The sequence below is a fragment of the Pongo pygmaeus genome, chromosome 3 (assembly GCF_028885625.2).
Source record: "Pongo pygmaeus isolate AG05252 chromosome 3, NHGRI_mPonPyg2-v2.0_pri, whole genome shotgun sequence".
In the NCBI taxonomy this organism is placed as follows: Eukaryota; Metazoa; Chordata; class Mammalia; order Primates; family Hominidae; genus Pongo; species Pongo pygmaeus.
The window spans coordinates 40,547,153-40,567,137 of record NC_072376.2 but is presented as its reverse complement, the minus strand read 5'-3'; the positions used below and the strand labels follow the sequence as shown (position 1 = coordinate 40,567,137).

At 40.0% G+C, this 19,985-nt stretch overlaps 1 protein-coding gene across 43 annotated transcripts in view; it reads left to right on the top strand.

Annotated features, from left to right (window-relative positions):
• The window catches only part of APBB2 (amyloid beta precursor protein binding family B member 2), a 398,003-nt gene that overhangs the window by 50,621 nt on the left and 327,397 nt on the right, over positions 1-19,985 (top strand). The window lies entirely within an intron of this gene.

Below are 19,985 nucleotides of genomic sequence, written 5' to 3'. Positions count from 1 at the left end.
TGACAAGAATTTTTGACTGACACTTGTTTATGATCTGAAAGGTGTATATATTTTCTTGAGGAACTATAGGGATAATTTTTCTTTTCCTTAAGAAAATAACCTTCTTTCTCTGAAAGCTGAAAATCAGCTTATATTGTCTTTTACTCCTCCTGCCTCCTGGCCCCAGGTATTTGGTTGATAAACCATGTCACTTCCTTCTCTCTTTGGTCATTCTTGTTGACCTAGTGCAGGGACCCATCAGGTGGATTATTGAAATCCAAACTGGAATCCTCACTTCTAATACACTCACTAATGCTTTAGAATACAGATCCAGAGCTATTCCCCTATTCAAAAATGCGTGATGATTCTCAAATCTCTCAGCAGATATGTAGTCTGTCATTACCATACTCTTTCCCCCACCAGATCTTTTACCCATGTGTGCTGCTGTTGTTTTAAAATCCGCCGGAATCATCCCTGCCTTGTTGGCATTACCCAAGCTGTCGTCTATGTCACATTGCATGTTGCTCCATCTGGGCCCAAACTGCCATTTTCAAAGTCTAGCCTAGGTCTTACCTTATCCTGGAAATTCTTCTAGAGTCCTCTTAAATAGTTCTCACTTATCTTCCTTGAATTAACATTATAGAGCTTATCACCTTTCTTGGATTGTATCTTCCCAGAGATAAGGATCATATCTTATTCACCTTGTTATTCCACACACCTTGCCTTTATTGATACTCAGTGGATATTTGTTGAATTGAATCAACAATTAAATAAAATTTATTATTTATTTTAACAGAGTCTTACTCTGTTGCCCAGGCTAGAGTGAAGTGGTATGATCAGAGCTCATTGTAGCCTCAAACTCCTAGGCTCCAGCAAGCGGTCCTCCCACCTTAGCCTCCCGAGTGCTGGGACCACAGGTGTGTGCCACCTTGCCCGGCTAATTTTGTTTATTTTTTTGTAGAGACATGGTCTTGCCATGTTGCCCAGGCTGGTCTCAAACTCCAGGGGTCAAGCAGTCTTCCCGCCACAGCCTCCCAAAGTACCAGGATTACAGGCAGGAGCCACTGTGCCTTGCCTGTTCTCTTAAATTATTTTATGATGAGCATGTATGTGTGTGTATGTAGAGGATGAGATAGAGAGAGAAGGAATGCATATGGGTGAGTCTAAGCTCACTTCCTTTATGCAAGGTACAATGAAGAGCGTTGTGGGGAGATAAAAAGAAAGCAAAATCCAGACTTTGAGACAGAATTGTCCCCATGGTACAATTGATCTGATTTTATCAATGAATCAATTGTTAGAAAAAAGGGAGACAGAGAGATGAATAGGAGACCTAGAGATCAAAAGAAATTTAAGAAATACTTTAACCAGTTGCTGTGTGTAGACTGATTCAATACACAATCTATGTGTAGATTGTGATTCAACAAATTGTAAAAAAAAAAAAAAAAAAAAAAAAGACAGTTGGGGAAATTTGAACACTGATCAGATAATTGATGTTAAGAAATTATTGTTAATTTTTATAGGTGTGTTAATACTATTGTGGTTATGCTTTAGAGTGTCTCTTAAAAATTTTATCTTTTTAAGAGATATATGCTGAAATATTTGTGGATGAAAGGATGTGTGATGCCTGGAATTTACTTCAAAGCAACTGGTGGTGATGAGGTGGGGAGAGTAGATAAATGTGGAAATAAAGTAAGATTCCCCATGAGTTAATAATCATTGAAGTTGGATGATGGCTGGCTGTACGGGGGTTCATTCGTTCTTTCTACGTTTGTTTGTGTTTGAAAGTTTCTATAATAAGCGGAAAAAAAAAAATAAGGGATAGGAGACATGGGTTTTGTTTTTAAAGAATTGAAAGAACTTTAAACTGGAACTTGGGAGGCTCAACATTCTAGCTTTAGTTTTCTCTCTAATTACCTGTGTAACTTGGAGCCACTCTTTCAACATTTCTGGGCCTCACCTACTCTCCTGAGTAAATAAGAAGTTGGCTGTGTGGGGTCCTCATTGTCCCTGGTGTCTGGAATGTTGTACTTTATTTTTTATTTTTATCTTTTTAGAGATGGGGTCTTGCTTTGTCACCCAGGCTGGAGTGCAGTGGCACAATTTTAGCTCACAGCTGCCTCCAATTCCTGAGCTCAAACAATCCTCCCACCTCAGCCTCCTGAGTAGCTGGCACTGCAGGTGCCTGCCACTACACCCGGCTTATTTTGAAATTTTTTGTAGAGAAGAGTTTCGCCATCTTGCCCAGGCTGGTCTTGAACTCCCGGGCTCAAGGAGTTATTCTACCTTAGCCTCCCAAAGTGCTGGGATTACAGGTATGAGCCACCATGCCCGGCTGAATGCTGTACTTTTGAGAGAGACTTTGGGCTTCGACTCAGAGATTCCAGAATAAACGAGCAGTGTCTATGAAAGTCATGGTTTCACCCAAGCTGTATATTTGCCAAATCACAATTCCAAACTTACCACTTTTTTTTTTTTTTTTTTGCTGGGGAAGAGGATCATAGCTGCAGCATTCTGTAATACATGCTGTCAGTTTGAGTTGGTGTAATTTCATTCTAAAGCAAAGAGGAATCATATCATAATTAGCTGGGGTAGTCTTATCCCCAAAGTTAATGCTGTGGGTATAATGATTAAGAGGTCAGGCTCAGGAGGCCACATTCACATCTCAGCTTAACCACAAGCTGTGTCACTTGGACAAGTTACTTATCTACCTCCTTCCTTAGAGGGTCGTCATAAGGATTAAGTGAGCTAATGCATGCAAGGTACTTAGGACAGTGTCTGGCACATAGTAATGGTTCAATAAATGGTAGATGTCATTTTCATTGGCTTTATTAGTTTGATTTATATTTTGGATTTTCAGTTCTTGTAAGGCATTTTGAGGTTTAAGCACATTTGTCATCCTTAGGCCACCCTTCCTCCTTCCCTCCCTCTCTTTGAGCTAGAAGTATATTGGAGAGCTCATTGCAATGTGAGATGAAAGAGTGTGAGAGGGAGACCAGGGAAGGGAGTTAGTCACCAAACACAGCCTCTTAGAGGTCATCCTGTCCCACGTTTCTCTTGGACTCTGATGGATTGAGTCGCTGAGGGATTTGCCCACGGCGGCCAAGCCCAGGGCATTAGTGGTGGAGCCGTATCTTGAACCTGGGTCTCCTAACTGCTGGTTATTTCTGCTGCAATCTTCAGCTTCCTGAAGTCTCCTCTGTCATTCTAATTGCTAACTAGAGTGCATTCTGGAGAGGAAATTTCCATGCGTCTGGTTTATCTAATATTTAAAAAGTCATCTCTGTTAAGGAATCTCTGGTCATGTCCTATCATTTGCAGGGAGCGAAATGGGAATATGCATAGTGTTCTTCAAGCACTCTGACTAATCACTTCATAAGCTACGGGCTTCCATCATTTCCTTTCCAAGGCCTGCTGATCCCAGGCCCTTGTCTTCCCTGTCCAGGCCGGCAGCACCTGTGAGGCCCCCACCCGTTCCTTACAGCCAACTTGCCCTGGGCCCTGGATCACTGCATTACTGTTGTCTGAATCACCTCCGTGGCCTTGTTTTTCATCCTTGATGTTTTCCCAAAAGCATTGTTTCTCCAGTATCTGCAAAACAGCATCCTGTGATGTTTTCTTCTTCTTCTTTTTTTTTTTTTCCCTTAAGCCTATTGCTTCCTTCCTTAATGTTATTTCTTGCTTGCTTTCATTTTCTTTGGATGCTTCTATTTATTTTCTATTCATTAAGCTGAAAATGGGATTACAAGCTTCTCTTACTTATTCCAGGGATGAGATTGCAGTTTATAGACTATTCACATCCCTTTGCTTTTTCTGCAGCTTAGAGGCACTTTATAGCTCATGAAAATTTCCTAGTAAGGGAAAAGTAATATCTCTATAAGAATTGACAGATTACATAGTGATTTTATCGACAAGATAGGATACTAGGCCTAAGAGTTGAAAAGGTTAGATATAATCCTGGGTTTGAATTTGCATTCATAAACTGTAGTTCTTTGGACACGTTATTTTTACCTTTTTCCATTTCAGTTTTGTCATCTGAAAAATGGGAATGTTAATACTCATCTCTGTGGGTTGTTGTCTTGGCAGATTTACAGAATTAGTTAAGTAAGTCGGCTAATATTACTGTGTATATTGTGATCTTATTTGCGCTTCATAGAAAAATAGCCCTTTTGAGGTAGATTGAGTTATTTTCTCCATTTTTATCTGACTTTATATTAATTCATCTGTTCCCTTCCCTTCTTCCTTCCTGTTTCCTGTCGGAGAGAGAGAGAAAGAAAAAGAGAGAGATAGAGAAAGGGAAAGGTCGATTTAAGGCTAATACATTTCTCTTGTACAGATGCAGCATTAAGGCCTAGTGAGTTTGAGACTTGCCCTACAGTCCTCTCTTGGAGGAGGTGGCAAGGTGGGAGTGGAGAACTCCTTCCTACATCTTTAAACTTCAGGTCTGATCCTGGTTCAGTACAACCTGAGAGGACCTGAGGGTGATGTGGGGTGGGTGTAAAGCTTCCCTTTTAGTCAGTTTCATGTCCTTGATTTGGAACTGTGTCCGGGATTCCTGAGCCCAGGTCATAGACTAGGAGGCAGGGTGGTGCGGGAGGCAGACACACCTGAGATGGAATCTCGGCTATGCTAGTAACCTCTCTGCTCCTCAGTTTCCTCATTTGTACAGTAACCGTGCTGTGGGGTGACCTTGAGAAACAGGACAGATGGGTAAAAGGCCTGGCATGTAGTAGTTGCTCAATCGATGTTAGTTCCTTTCCTAGTTTAAAATGTATTTCTTGTTTGTGCTACAAAAAAAATCCTGCTAAAAGAATTTCAGGCAGCAGCATACAGGTTGCAGAGGCATTTTTGTGGGCAGTGATACCCCTCAACACCCTTGAACTATTCCCATCCTCCTGGGAAAGACCTGTCTTATAGAGTTGGGACTTGGTTTCAACCAGTGTTTCTCACCTCCATGTGTGCATTAGAATGACATCGCTTTGTCAAAATACAAATACAAAATACTGTAACATAGAGCTACTGCTTTCAACAAACCAGAATGACTTCTTAGTGTGTCTAAAATATGATTCCGTTTGGGCATAGCCTCTCAGACATAAACTCTTAGAGAAATAGGAATCCTTTTCTGAGAAAAGAATATACTCTTTTCACCTCTGACTCATTAATGGGAAATGGATGTAATTTTCATAGTAATAATAGCCAACTCAGGTGCTTTTGCTGTCTTATTTAATTCTGACAGCAGCCCTGTGAGTTAGTTGGTATCATTGTGCCTATCCTGCATGACATGTCCAAGGCCACACAGCTTGGAGAGTGTGGAGGCAGGCTTTGAACCCAGGCAGTCTGGCTCCAGAGTCCATTTTTTTGTCCCCACAAATACCCCACTTCTCTTAATTACAAGTAAGATTACCTTGGGAAATGTACTCTGGAGTCCGTGGCTCTTTTGTTTGTTTGATTGTTTTGTTTTTGAGATGGCGTCTCACTCTGTTGTCCAGGCTGGAGTGCAGTGGTGCAATCTCGGCTCACTGCAACCTCTGCCTCCCAGGTTCAAGTGATTCTCCTGCCTTAGCCTCCTGAGTAGCTGAGATTACAGGTGTGTGCCACCACGCCCAGCTAATTTTTTGTATTTTTAGTAGAAACGGGGTTTTACCATGTTGGCCAGGCTGGTCCCGAACTCCTGACCTCAAGTGAGCCACCCACCTCATCCCTCCCAAAGTGCTGGGATTACAGGTGTGAGCCACTGCACGGCCTGGAGTCGTAGCTCTCACCTAAGAGCCATGGAAATTTGCGAAGAACTGGCAGCTTCTTTCTTACTGCCCCTGTATTGTTTCTTGGCATATCTTGGTCTGGTCTGGATTTCAGGAAGATCCATGCATCGCAGCAGTTGTGTGTGCTGATGGCTTGGTGTGGGTGGTGAAGCAAGTTTACAATCCCACCTCTCATATTTTCTCATTCCACTCTCCCACCTATCAGTAGAACGTTTGGGATTAGCTTGCTCTAGGGGTGAAAAATTTAGGGATGAATTCTTGGGCTTCTTTCGCTCCAGTTCAATGGTAGACAAAGTTCTCTTTGCTCCCAAGGGCCTGTTGGCTTTCACAAGCCTAGTGTTAGAAGGTCATTTGAAGAGGGCTTTCATGCAGGAGCTCTTTGCAGCTGAAAGAGAGTACAAAGTAGTCCAGGGAAAAATAGTCGGGGGAAGATTTGCCTTCTGCTGACCTGCCTGCACCAGAAAATTCTGGAGCCCTTGGGGAAATGCAGCAGGTGTGCAAGACGATAGAAATCGCCACTTGCTGTGTGCCAGGCACTGTGCCAAGTGCTTTAAAACAATTTATCCCTAATCCCTTCTCCATCTGGAAGGTGGATGTTATGATCCTTGTTTTTTTGTTTTTTGTTTTTTTTTTTTTGAGATGGAGTCTCTCTCTGTCGCTTAGGCTGGAGTGCAGTGGTGTAATCTCGGCTCACGGCAACCTCTGCCTCCTGGGTTCAAGCGATTCTCCTGCCTCAGTCCCCCAAGTAGCTGGGATTGCAGGCGTACACCACCATTCCAGGCTAATTTTGTATTTTTAGTAGAAACGGGGTTTTCCCATGTTGGTCCGGGTGGTCTCGAACTCCTAACCTCAGATGATTCGCCTGTCTCGGCCTCACAAAGTGCTGAGATTACAGGCGTGAGCCACTGTGCCCCATCTGATTCTTGTTTTATAGAGGAGGAAACTGACTCAGAATATTAAACGATGAGTCTTAAGATCACACAGATAAGGAACGTATTCAGGATTTGAACCCATTTATCTCAGACTCAGAAGCCAATGAACTTTCCGTAATACTTTGCTCCATCTTCTGTGAAAGACAATTGTGTACTCAGATTTACAGCAGACATTAACTTACAAATACAAGTTATTTTGACCGCTAGTGTCACATGAGGATTTCCCTTTGAATAAAATAAATAAAACAAAACACTTTTGAATGTTCTCTTGAAATGAAAGAAAAGGAATGAATGAGTGAATGAAGCTGGACTGGCTATTGATACTCGGAGCACACGGAGATTCTTCCCTCGACCCCTGGTGTACTCGGGAACTCTGATAATTTCCTTTATAGGAAGTCTGTTGAGGATTTGTTTTTCTTTTATGTTAAAAATGATATATTACAATATCTGGACCATAAAGTAGCAGTTTGTATTTTTAGCTACATTTATTTCCGACTTCTTTACTCATGATTTTTTTTCCCAATTAATTGTACGTCCTGTTCTCCTTTTCTTCCTCTTGTTCTTCTCCTTTTCCTATTTTCGCACCCATTTTTTCTAGTAGAAGGTTTTGCTTGCAAATGTTACTTGGTGGATAATGGATGTAATTTTTACAAAGTTTAGGGTTTTTTTTTTTTTTTTTAAGTCTCGAGAACAATTCATAAAGCCATATCTGTCAACTTATATACTACTAAAATACAGGATGAACTTTCCAACAAATATTGTTATAATACTTGTGGTTCCATTTCCAATTCAGCCATTATAGATGCCCTAAGGAAACAAACACAGGGGAAAAATAAGATACGATCAAATTCATTATGATTTCACTTTTGTGGTTAAATAGATTCCTAGCTAGAGCTGGAGTTGCTTCTTAATTAAACAGATATTTCTGGAGGGCCTGAAATCTGCCAAACCCTATACTAGTCTGTGACTTGATTTCACCTGTTGATTGGGTGAATAGCTCCTTTTCTGCTTTGAGTTGGTTTAAAAAATTCTTAGCAGCAGCTCTCAGCATAATTTATTAGGCAAGAGTTTAGGAATGTTATTCCATGAAAGCTACTTTCCTGCATGCTTGACGGGTAGCACCATGTCTGCCTGACTGTCTCGTCTGTCTGAGTAGTCTGTCTGGGTAGTGTGTCTTTTGGATTCTCTCTTATTTGTCCTCCTTTCTCCTTCCTTCTTTATTTTCTTGACTAGGTAGAAATAGTACAAAAGTTTACTTTTAAAAAGTGTTGAATAGATCAGTGTTTCCCATCAAGTTTCCTCTTGACCATCAGCATTATAATCAGTTGTGCTTGTTAAAGACGCATAGTCTCGTGCCCTGACCCAGAATCTGAATTTGAGAATTGCTGAATTACAGTTACCTGTGGTCACTGTGTTATTTTTAAACTATCAGTAGAATGTTCTGTTTCTCTCAGAATCAAAAGATAATCTCATTTTCCCCCTGAGTTAATGTACTCTGATTAAAAAAAACAAAAACAAAAAAACAGTTCCAAATAAGAATCCTGGAATTAGGTTTCAGAATTTGAGAAACTTTCATTAGACTTTTAGTGAAACAAGAGTTGGTGTTTCATACACTGTGGATATCCTCAAGTTATTGTTAGTAAAATGTTAAATTACTTGACGTTTAAAAATGAACTTAATGATGACCAAACCCATTAATTTTAAGTCTTTTTTCAAACTACTTATGATTTAAAATCAGTCACAGAGTTGGATCGGGTGGCCACACTGGGTAGAACTGGGTACTGACCTCTGCCAGTCAGCTGCATAACTTCAGGCCCTAGGGTGCCCCCTGTGTCCAGCCAGGGATTGCATGGATATGCTGTGGTCTCCCTTTTGGTTCTGTTTGAGTTGGACCTTGTGGGAGGAGAAACATAGATGTTGACACATGAGCACGTATATTGGAGAGAGAAAGTTTTATCTTGGCATAGGACTTTTAAAACACAAGGTAATTTTTAATCAGTTTTGGGACCAAAAAACACTGAATATGGGAAACATCCAAATTCTGCCAAAATGTCTACAGAGGTTTATTCTGAACCAGTAGAAGTGACTGTCGTCTAGGTTACACAGTCTCAAGAGATCCTGATAAAGTGTGCATGAGAGGGTTGGGCTACAGCTTGGTTTTACACACTTCAGGGAGACAGGAATTGTAGGGTAAAATTATGGCACAGGACTTTTAAAATGAAGATGTGAAAGTTTACAGTCCATAGAGAATAAAAATCTAGAAGTTTAAAAGAAATGATTGGTAGTTTCCTTACTCATTCAGAAAAACAATGCCGTATTTCCCAAAATTCCTGGTTATGGAAACGCAACCAGGAAATGGACTTCCTTAAGGCAAGGACCATCCTTTGTTGGAGACATTTGATTGGTTGTACTATTGCCAGGTACATTTGTGTTATTTTACAAATTCTGGTGGAAGCGGATATAATGGTAGGAGCTGGGCAGAGCAGTGTTTCCAGCCATTTTTCCTATTAGAAGCCGTCCCTATTGGAGGAAAAAAACAAGGCTTGCTGCCTCCAAAGGTTAATCAGTAATGACATAATTCAAACAGCTGGAGAACTGGGGAGAAATTAGAGTTTAGCAAATGATTTCTTGCATGTGCAATTGTGTTCCATTTCTCTCCATTCATTTATGGAGAGAATGATAAATGTATCAAGGGTGGTGAAGTATATAAAGAGCCTTGTTTCTTAAATCTCAGTAATTTATGGACCTCTATTTAAAGGAAAAATTTCTCACAAATCCTCAGTAATAAATATTTTTATTATGAAGGAGCTTCAATATAAACTAGGTATAAACTCCTTACGCTTCTAGCTCTTATTTAACTGTAAAGCAGTGATAGATTTATAGAGCAAATTCAAACAAAACTACAAAACCAATAAAATTCAAATTAATATTAATTTATCATGACAGATAATTTTGTTTCACTAAAATTAAACCCCTCCTCGAAAATGTGATTATGTTTCTGACAGCCGGAGTGCCAGTTCTTTTTAGATCTGCGTGAAACTCAATTCCTCCACTTTCCTGTATTCTATGCTTCCTTCATATTAAAGCTCCTTCATTTAATAAGAATGCAGGATTTAGGTTTTAATTCTGCCTCATTTATCTTGACTTGGCCTTGAAGATTAAGATTGTACTACTAGGTGCCAAGATCAGAAACATAAATGGAAACCTACTTTTGATTGGTAAGATTTCCGGACTTGTTGCCTAGTTACAGATGAGATAGTAGAGGAAAGAGAAGGGTCACTGGTACCTATAATTTTTGGTTGCAGATTTGGGTGAGAGTGAATGGTGCCATTTAGCAAAATGTGTAACAAAGGAGGAAAAGTAGGTTTTGGGAGAAGATGATTAGTTTAAGACTAATACTGCTTAGGTTCCTAGCAGTACGGTAGACTGAATAACACACTTTTCCACTAAAGCATTATATTCTGGATAAAACATTTTTTAATGTACTTCTGAGGCCATAAGAACTAGACAGCTCCAAAGTCTCTCACTTCAAGTAGTTCAACCAAGCATCAAAGGGTAAGGTAAAACCCAAGCTTTGTGTGTAAGCAAACACAAAAGATAGGTTACCTGAAGAGCAAATGCTACAGGTTGAACATCCCTAATCTGAAAATCTAAAATTGAAAATACTCTGAAATTTGAAGCTTTTGGGGCATGGGCATGAAACTCAAAGGAAAATGCTCATGACTTTTGGATTAGGATGGCATAGCAAGTATATATTCTGCAGAATATTCCAAAATTTGAAAATGTTTGAAATCCAAAACACTTCTGGTCCCAAGCATTGTGGATAAGGGATACTCCACCTGTAATATCACCATTGTGGTTAGAGACTAAGTCTTGGGTCAGTGGCAAGGTATAAGAGCCTGCATTCCACCAGTACTTATTTGTAAGAGGAGCTAAAGTGGCTCTAGGAAGATAGTGCCCTTTGGCTTCTGGCAGAAGCAAGTGCAGATCCTTTCAGAAGGAAGGCATCTTCACTTTAGACCTTAGGATTTTCCTGACTAACATCAACCAAATCGGCATTCAGAATCAAAGATCTCCAGTCTTACAAGAAAACAAGCCATCAGGAGTGCGAGTCATCAGAAACAAGTGAAGGCCGAGCACGGTGGCTCATGCCTGTAATCCCAGCACTTTGGGAGGCTGAGGTGGGCAGATCACGAGGTCAGGAGATAGAGACCATCCTGGCTAACACGGTGAAACCCCGTCTCTACTAAAAATACAAAAAAAATTAGCCGGACGTGGTGGTGGGTGCCTATAGTCCCAGCTACTCGGGAGGCTGAGGCAGGAGAATGGTGTGAACGTGGGAGGCAGAGCTTGCAGTGAATGGAGATTGCGTCCCTTGTACTCCAGCCTGGGTGACAGAGTGAGACTCCATCTCAAAAAAAAAAAAAAAGAAGTGAAAAACAATAGATTTAGAACCCTAAGGACTTTAGATATTAGAATTATCTGATACAGAATATAAAATTACTAGGTATGAAATCTTTTAAGAAGGAAAACATGTAATCACAACTAAGTGCAAAATTGATCAGGCAGATTTGGAAAACCAAGACCTAAGGAAATATTAGAGCTGTCAAAATAAAAACTAAATAAATTAGATTAGAAATAGGTGAACTAGAAAAATGAACTAGAAAAAAAGTTTGAAGAAATTAACCAAAAAGTAGCATAAGGGAGAAGAAAAACATGAAAGTAGTTGAAGGATATAACGGTCATGATGAGATCTCTTCTGAGTTCCAGAAAGATAATGAGTAAATGGTTAGGAGTACTATTTGAAGATCTAATGTATATATAATTTCCAGAGAGAGTTTATGAATGACATAAATGGCCAGTGTTCCTTAAATCTAAGTAATTTATGGGCCGATAAGGGAAGCACAACATATAAATAAAAAAATTCATACTAGACATAAAGAAACTTTAATTCACTTAAAAAAAAAAATAAGAAGACCATCTTTAAGAACAGCCAGAAAAAAAGGCTGATTGTTTATCAGACTGAGAGCTGACTTCCCAATAGCAACAATGGAAGCTAGAAATTAGTGGAAAAATATCTTCAAAACGCTAAAAGCAAATATTGATTGTATGCCAAAAAAGCTGTCATTCAAGGAAAAAGCAAAATACGCTTTCAGAAAAACCTAAACCTGATTTTACCACAGAAGATCTTTTCTAAGAAACTTCTTAAAGGATATACTTCAGGAAGGAGAGATTCCAGGAGGAAGGGCTGAGATGCAAAAAGGAATGATGAAGAAATAAACTGATAAACATGTAGGTAAATCTCATTAGTTAAAATTAAATAAAGTTAAAAATTTAGCTCCTCAGTCATGCTAGTTAGCTGCATTTCAAGGCACGTGTGCCTAGTGGCTATTGTATTGAACAATACAAATATGGAACATTTCCATAATTGAAGAAAGTTCTGTTGAACAGCACTGTTGTAGAGCAGCGGAAGGGAAGATGCACTAAGATAGTCTCTGCAATGTGTTGACTGTAAGGTGGCATCTTTGTAAGAGCCACCACTGTATGTTAACAATTTTAAGATAAACATTGCCCCACATCTTTAAGATGCCATTAAAAAAAGATAAGACACACCTCAAGATTACATATATGAAAATGTAAAGAAATGTGTCTCTTGAGCATGGATGCAGTATGGAGTTAGAATGTTAGGGGCACAGAAGTCCAAGAGTTGTGGTGCAATAGATTGGGAGAGGTCTGGGCCAGCACTTTGAGAGGCCAAGGCGGGTGGATCACCTGAGGTCAGGAGTTCAAGACCAACCTGGCCAAATGGTGAAACTGCGTCCCTCCAAAAATACAAAAATTGGCCTGGCATGATGGTGGTTGCCTGTATCCCAGCTACTTGGGAGGCTGAGGCAGGAGAATCGCTTGAACCTGGTAGGTGGAGGTTGTAGTAAGCTGAGATCGGGCCATTGCACTCCAGCCTGGACAACAGAATGAGACTCAGTCTCAAGAACAAACAAACAAACAAAACACGGTGAGGAGGTGAGATGTTGTAGAGATTCTTTCAGAATAAGACATATATATTACCGAAATGAACATCAGCCATCAGCCTGCTATGTGTGATAGGAGAAGCAATGAAAATTGCAAAGCCTTCGGGAATTATTTCTGTCGCTATATTGGGGAAGGCTTCATGAGGGCAGTAATATTTGGGCTGGACCTTGAGGAATGCAGAATTGACAGAGTACTAGGGCAGGGCAGTATAGATAGAAGGAATGACACTAATGACAGCATGGAATTGTGAAAAGGTGTTAGCTTTGGCAATAATTCCTAATGATCTAGACTTCGCTGTTTCCAGCTTCTTTCTAGTTAGTCTAGTTTTGATGAGGGAACATTTATTCCCTGAGACCAGAAGCATGCCTTTTACTAATCTTAAGTTGGAAATTAATCAAAATAACTAGACACCTAACCTGCTACTTCCCCAATGCTCTAAATAGACAACACTTAACACATGTTTTTCACATCCTCTTGAATTACACAATTTATTGGTAAATTTGGGGATTTAAGTTCGGAAAACGTTAATGCCTATGGTATATTAATAAGATGAGTAGTCATATGACTTCCTTAGACTAGAGTGGAAGAAAGACTATTAGCTTGCTAAAGTTCACCAGATCCAGATCAGAATGCTAAGAAAATATAGGACGGATAAGACGTGGATTAAAACCCCAGGCCCTTGATTTAAAAGCTGTGTAACACCAGTCAAGTTATTTGACCTTTTCATGCTCAAGTTTCTCCTTTTAAAAGAAGGCAAATAACGCTTCCTACCTCAGGATGGGTGTGAAGATTAATGAAAAGCACTTAGCAAAACAGTTGCCCATTATTATAATAAAAATATTCCAGTACTTTTTCTCGTTAAGTACATACAGTAAATCAGTGGTTCCCAACCATGGCTGTATTAGCATCATCTGGGAACAGTTGAAAAATGATGCAGAGTACTTGGGCTTTGTATTTTATGTAAGAACCCCAGTGTCTTAGTCCATTTTCATACTGGTATGAAGAAATACCTGAGACTGGGTAATTTATAAGGAGAGAGAAGTTTAATGGACTCACAGTTCTACATGGCTGGGGAGGCCTCACAGTCATGGTGGAAAGCAAAGGAGGAGCTAAGGCGCGTCTTACATGGTGTCAGGAAAGAGCATGTGTGCAAGGGAATTGCTCTTTATAAAACCATCAGATCTGGTGAGACTTAACTCACTATCATGAGAACAGCATGGGAAAAACTTGCCCCCATGAGTCAATGATTCACTTACCTCCCACTGGGTCCCTGCCATGACACATGGGGATTATGAGAGCTACAATTCAAGATGAGATTTGGGTGGGGACACTGTCAAATCATATTACCCCAGGTTTGGGAACCCTTGCTCTGGAGTTGAGTAACATCTTGGTCACTTTTACCTGGATATTCATCCTTTTTATGCAATATTTTGAACATTGGCTTTTAGTATTGTTGAGTGCATGGATTTTCAGATTTTTAGAGATTAATATGTAGATTTTAACGTCTGTGCCTTCCCTTCTCTTTCTTTCTCCCCTCTTTCCTCGGCCCTTTCCCCTTCATCCCATATTGAATTTTTTGTGCAGCAGGGCTGACATGTCCTGCACAGCTTAGTTCTCAGTACTTTTAATTAAATAAAACTTTTTTTAAAAAAAAGAAACTTTGCTAAGACAGACTTTTGGCATGTTAAAGTTGAACTTGAGTTTAGTTTCTAAAATAATTTAATTTTTTTTTACTCTTTAAAATAATGACTACAGGAAATACTTCTAAAATAATTGATATTCCCCGTATTAAAACTGGGGTTATTACTGGATGAATTTCAGCATGTGTTCTTTTTTCCTGAGGTAAAAAAAAAGTGTCGGGGAGTGTTGCATTGTATGCCAAAACACATAAATTGTAATCCCTCAAACCTCAGAGCGCCCTTCATATGGTGGTAGTTATTTGGTATATTGTAAAATGTGGCCTGGAGATTAAAATAAGAAATAAAATATTTTACTATATACGGATCAGTTAGAATATTCCTTTTGACACTTTTGCATGGATACTTTGGTTAAAAAAATCATTGTATTGAAGCAGACGTAGCATTGCTGCTTGTTTCTATTTCCTATATGTATTTTATATTTCCTACAGATGAAGAATGACCAAAATGTCAGCCCCATTAAAGCAGAAATTTTTTTTTAGTGCCAATCTCCATCACCTAGAATGGTACCTGATAGATAGTGATTGCTCGCTAAAAAAATGTACTAAATGAATGAGCTAACAAGCAACCAAAATTAAAAATGACACTATCACTTTTCAGTGATAAACTTCCTTCCAGAAGTATTGGGAACGTCACAATACCTGGTGTTTGTCTGGAATTCCGATTAGGTGCCGCCTGCATGTTCCTTTAAGCCCCCCTGAGTCTTCCCACAGATCACAGCTTCCCTTAGAGTCAGTCGGTGCAGAAAGAGCTGTGTCTTAGTGTTCATGGTTGTATTGGTAATGCCACATCTAGCAGCATAGTGGTTTCTTCGTAAATATTTGTTGGATGAATATAGTGCTTTATAGTTTCAATAATGCTTTCATATTCAGTTTGAACGGTTGACAGCCCTGTGAGGTTGGCTAATAGTATCATCCTAGTTTTATAGATGACGGAACAGAGGTTAAAGAGGCTGTTAGTTATCCTTGGGTCATAAGTAGCAGACCTGGAACCACAACCTCTAAATCTGTTAATTTCTTCATCCTTTGTTTCAGAACAGCTTTAAAAACATTAGTGAACCTATTAATTAATTAATATTCCCCTTCCCCTAGTTGAAATCCTACAGGGAAAGTTACTACATGAACCCTTTTCCAAATTGCCCTAATGTTATCAGTCACAGACTTTGTTGGATGCCAGTTTCGGTTTTCATATTAGTTCTTCTTTGGTTACCTGTGATAGATTCTTTTTGAAAGAAAAATTTTTTTTAACGAGCCCTCATTCTTTCAAACAATTTATATTCTTTCCCAGACATTTTAACCTGTAAATTTATCAATACTGTAAATCTAAGTTTTATAATAAAAATATTCCAATACTTTTTTTTTAAGTAAGTTAATGCAGTAAATCAATGGTTCCCAAAATTAAATAAATTTTCACAGCCCTCGAGGAGTAGGCTCCAGTGTGTTCCTTCTTGCCTTGTCTGCCTGGTCATTTTGACAGAAATTTCAGCTGTGTTGAATTGGCTTGGTGGATATTTCTGGAATCAGGCTTGAGAAGGAGAGACCTTCTCTGTGACATTATTAAAAACAAAAAAGGCTGAGGTGAGTGGATCACCTGAGGTCAGGAGTTTGAGGCCAGCCTGGCCAACATGGTGAAACCTGTCTCTACTAAAAATACAAAATTAGCCGGGTGTGGTGGTGCGTGCCTGTAATCCCAGCTACTTGGGTGGCTGAGGCAGGAGAATCGCTTGAACCCAGGAGGTGGATGTTACAGTGAGCTGAGATTGCGCCACTGCACTCCAGCCTGGGAGACGAGGGAAACTCCGTCTCAAAAAAAAAAAAAATGCTGGCCAAACATTGAAGATCCTCAAATGGTGGCAGTGTCTGGGTGCACATTTTGCCAGATCCATTCACGGAGGCCAAAGACCAACTGACATATGACCAAGGTTTTGAATAAAAAAGGATTTCACAATCTGTGAATCAAATCCAGTTCTCATTTCTGTTTAGTCTTCTGTTGAGAAAAATAATTTGGTGACTTCAGTAAGCTTTAATCTACTTTGTGATTCTTGGGTTAGAGGTTATTTTATCAGACTGCTACATTTAAACTTACCCTCATTATCTTACAAATGACTTTAAGGTGTTACTGGAACAATACTCACCACAAACTTATGATTTCATTGTGAAATACCAACAAGACCCTGATTGCGTTTGCCTGCTGCAGACATTAATGTCTACTGTTAGAACTGAGGCATCAAAGGGAATAAATAAACTGCTGACATTGTGTTGCCTTCAGGATCCAGTCACGGGAATATTTGCTAGGGATTTGAGAAGTGGTTTTGGGTGGAGAAAAAGCATTTTCTTTTTTCACCCAGCGCCTGACTTCTCAGTTGAGGCGGGACAGAGCCATTGTGTTTGTTCGGGCTCTCACAAAGCCAGATCACATCAGCCCAGGCCGCGGCTTTATGAGCAGCCTCACAGTTCATGCCTTTGTTGCCCTGATGCACAGTCGGGAAAGGATGACGAGAAGGGAGCTCAATAAAGACCTTTCAGGGATTGTTTCTGAGTTTGTCATTGCCATCTGTCCCCCTCTCTACCCTGGCTTTTCAGGCTATTCCCATTTTGTGAGACTCCTGGGTTTCTGATTGGTGTGGCGTGTATTCCATAGGTAGATGTTACGCAAAAAGTGGAAGTAAGCAATGTTTCAAAGAAATAATCTTGAAGAAAAGAGAAAAAAGCCTGCTCTTACTCCGAGGCTGTGTGGACATAAGCGATGAAGGATTAGGATTATTTTAATTATTAGTGACTGTATTGTTTTCTTCATTTCTTTTTTTTTCTGAGACAGGGTCTTGTTCTCTTGCCCAGGCTGGAGTGCAGCAGTGAGACCTCAGCTCACTGCAGCCTCAACCGCGCAGGATCAAGCAATCCTCCCACTTCAGCCTTCTAAATAGCTGGACCACAGGCATGTGCCATCATGCCCAGCTTTTTTTTTTTTTTTTTTTTTTCTTTGTGACAGTCTTACTCTGTTTCCCAGGCTGGAGTACAGTGGTGCTATCTTAGCTCACTGTAATCTCCTCCTCCTGAGTTCAAGTGATTCTCCTGCCTCAGCCACCTGAGTAGCTGGAATTACAGGCGTGTGCCACCATGCCTTGCTAATTTATGTATTTTTAGTAGTGACAGGGTTTTGCCATGTTGGCCAGGCTGGTCTTGAACTCCTGGCCTCAAGTTATCTGCCTGCTTCAGCCTCCCAGAGTGCTAGGATTACAGGCATGAGTCACCATGCGGGACTAATTTTTAAAATTTTTTGTAGAGATAGGGTCTCACTATGTTGCCCAGGCTGGTCTCGAACTCCTGGACTCAAGCAATCCACTTGTCATGGCCTCCCAAAGTGCTAGGATTACAGGTCTCAGTCACCGTGCCTGGCATCTCTTAACTTTTGAAACCACTAATGTCTTTTCCTTAAGACTTGGGTCATTTTGGAAGTAAGAGGCCAGACTTGATGCCTTCAGACATTTATTATTTCTAACACTGGTGCATGCATCTTTCCTGTCTCTCACAGGTGGCTTGGTGCAGGTGTAGTTTTATCTTGTTGAAAGCCTTTTGTTCTTCTTTGAACAGTGGGACTGTAGTGTTATCAACGGGGCCAGTGCTAGGACCAGAAAGCTTTCGGTATGATAGGCAGTTTCTGTTCAGGACACCTGCTGCCCAAGCACAGTGCACTCATTGTTTCTTTAGTTGAACATGTTCTAGGCAGAGCTGTGTCTTTTTTAGCCTAGGATTGAGTCTTCACTTTTTCTCCTGCATGCGTTTCATTTTTGGTAGAATAAATTTCTGTCTTGTTCTTCTGGTTTTGCTGGTATGAATTTAATACCTGCACGTGATTTGTACAAATTTTATTTCCAAGAGTGCATGCTGAAATGTCATAGTGGTGGACAGAGCACTTGGTCAAAGTGGAGGCAAATGATCTGGACTCTTCATTCCTGCTTTGCTGGCTGTGTGGCTGAGGGAAAGACATTTTACCTCTCTGGGCACGGGCTTATTAGAGCAATGGGTTGCCAAGGCCCCAGTGTAAAGATTCCGCCATTGTGTCTTGTGTTTTTCAGGATGCCAAGAGCATCAGAAATGAGTGTGCCAGCAGTCATTAAGGGCCCTGCTCCTGTGAGTAGGTAACACCAGGAGGCATTCTTTTATTTATTTAATTTATTTATGTATTTGAGACAAGGTCTCACTCTGTCTCCCAGACTGGAGTATAGTGACGGGAACATGGCTCACTGCAGTCCTGACTTCCCAGGCTGTAGTGACCTTCCCACCTCAGCCTCCTAAATAGCTGGGCCCACAGGCATGTGCCAACATGCCCGGCTAATTTTTTAAATTTTTGTAGAGACAAGGCGTCTCTGTTGCCTAGGCTGGTCTTGAACGTCTGGGCTCAAGTGATCCTCTGGCCTTAGCCTCCCAAAGTGCTGGGATTACAGGCCATAAGCCACCGTGCCCAGCCCGTTCTTTTAACTTAGGGACAATTTTATGGCATGGCCAGTGATAGAGAAGTTTGGATGCGATAGGTAAGGGAGGGAAACAACTATGGTTCTCTGTCTGTGGCAAGTTTGCAGAGTAAAAAAGAATTTTTTATTTCTAGGAAAGTGTTGTTCATCACTGGAAGTGTCACTGGACACTTGGGTTTTGAACGTGTAAATTAAGAACTTCTGTGATCAGATAAATACTTCTTCATTTGTTAGCTCTGTTCAGACAAGAGGCAGACCAAAGATCAGGCTAATATAGCATAGATACCCCATTTCTGATTTGTATTCCTGCAGTCTTAAAAGAAACCCCTTATTTAAAAATTCTCTTAAAATACATGTTAATTGTAGAAAATTTGGAAAATACTAGAAAGAAAATACAAATAGCTTCCCATTCCATAACCCAAAAGTGCTGTTGTTCACAGTTAGGTGTCTTTAGATTATATGCACTCAGTTTGTAGAACAAAATTGGGATCATACCATACATATATAACTTGATATCTTGCTTTTTTTCTGCTCTTCCTTTCGAGATGATTTTTGGGACTGAGGTTTCAACTGAAGGTAGAGATTAATGTAATATTATGCTTAGCACACTTGTGACGAGGACTGTTTTGATTTACAGAAATAGAACTGTGGACCCAGTATCTGAAAATAACATTTGTCCTGTCCCCTCTTGAATAGACTTTCAATATTTGGCATATATAGATGTTGTCATAACTGCTACTATAATTAACAAATGAAGACTTCTTTATCTATTAGCTCTTATTGTTCACTAATTGCTTTCATAAGATTCCCTCATTGAGTTTTCTGTGCCAGAATTGCTAGCTGCACCACCAGTGAGCATAAGTTATTTCAACACTGTTTTTCCTTAAGCCCTGACTCCTCTAGCTAAAGCATGGTAGCGCCTGTGGGCTGGGCCACATGTTTGGCAGCAGGATAGTTAAGGGATTCCTTTTGCCTAGTTATATTATACGTTTGATAATATTTATGATTTACTTGTTGAATGTTGGTTTCATATATAATTTCCTCTATTAGGAAATGAAAGATTATTCGTTTCCCCTTTGGATTATGTAGCCTATAAAAATTTCTATTACACCGTTCA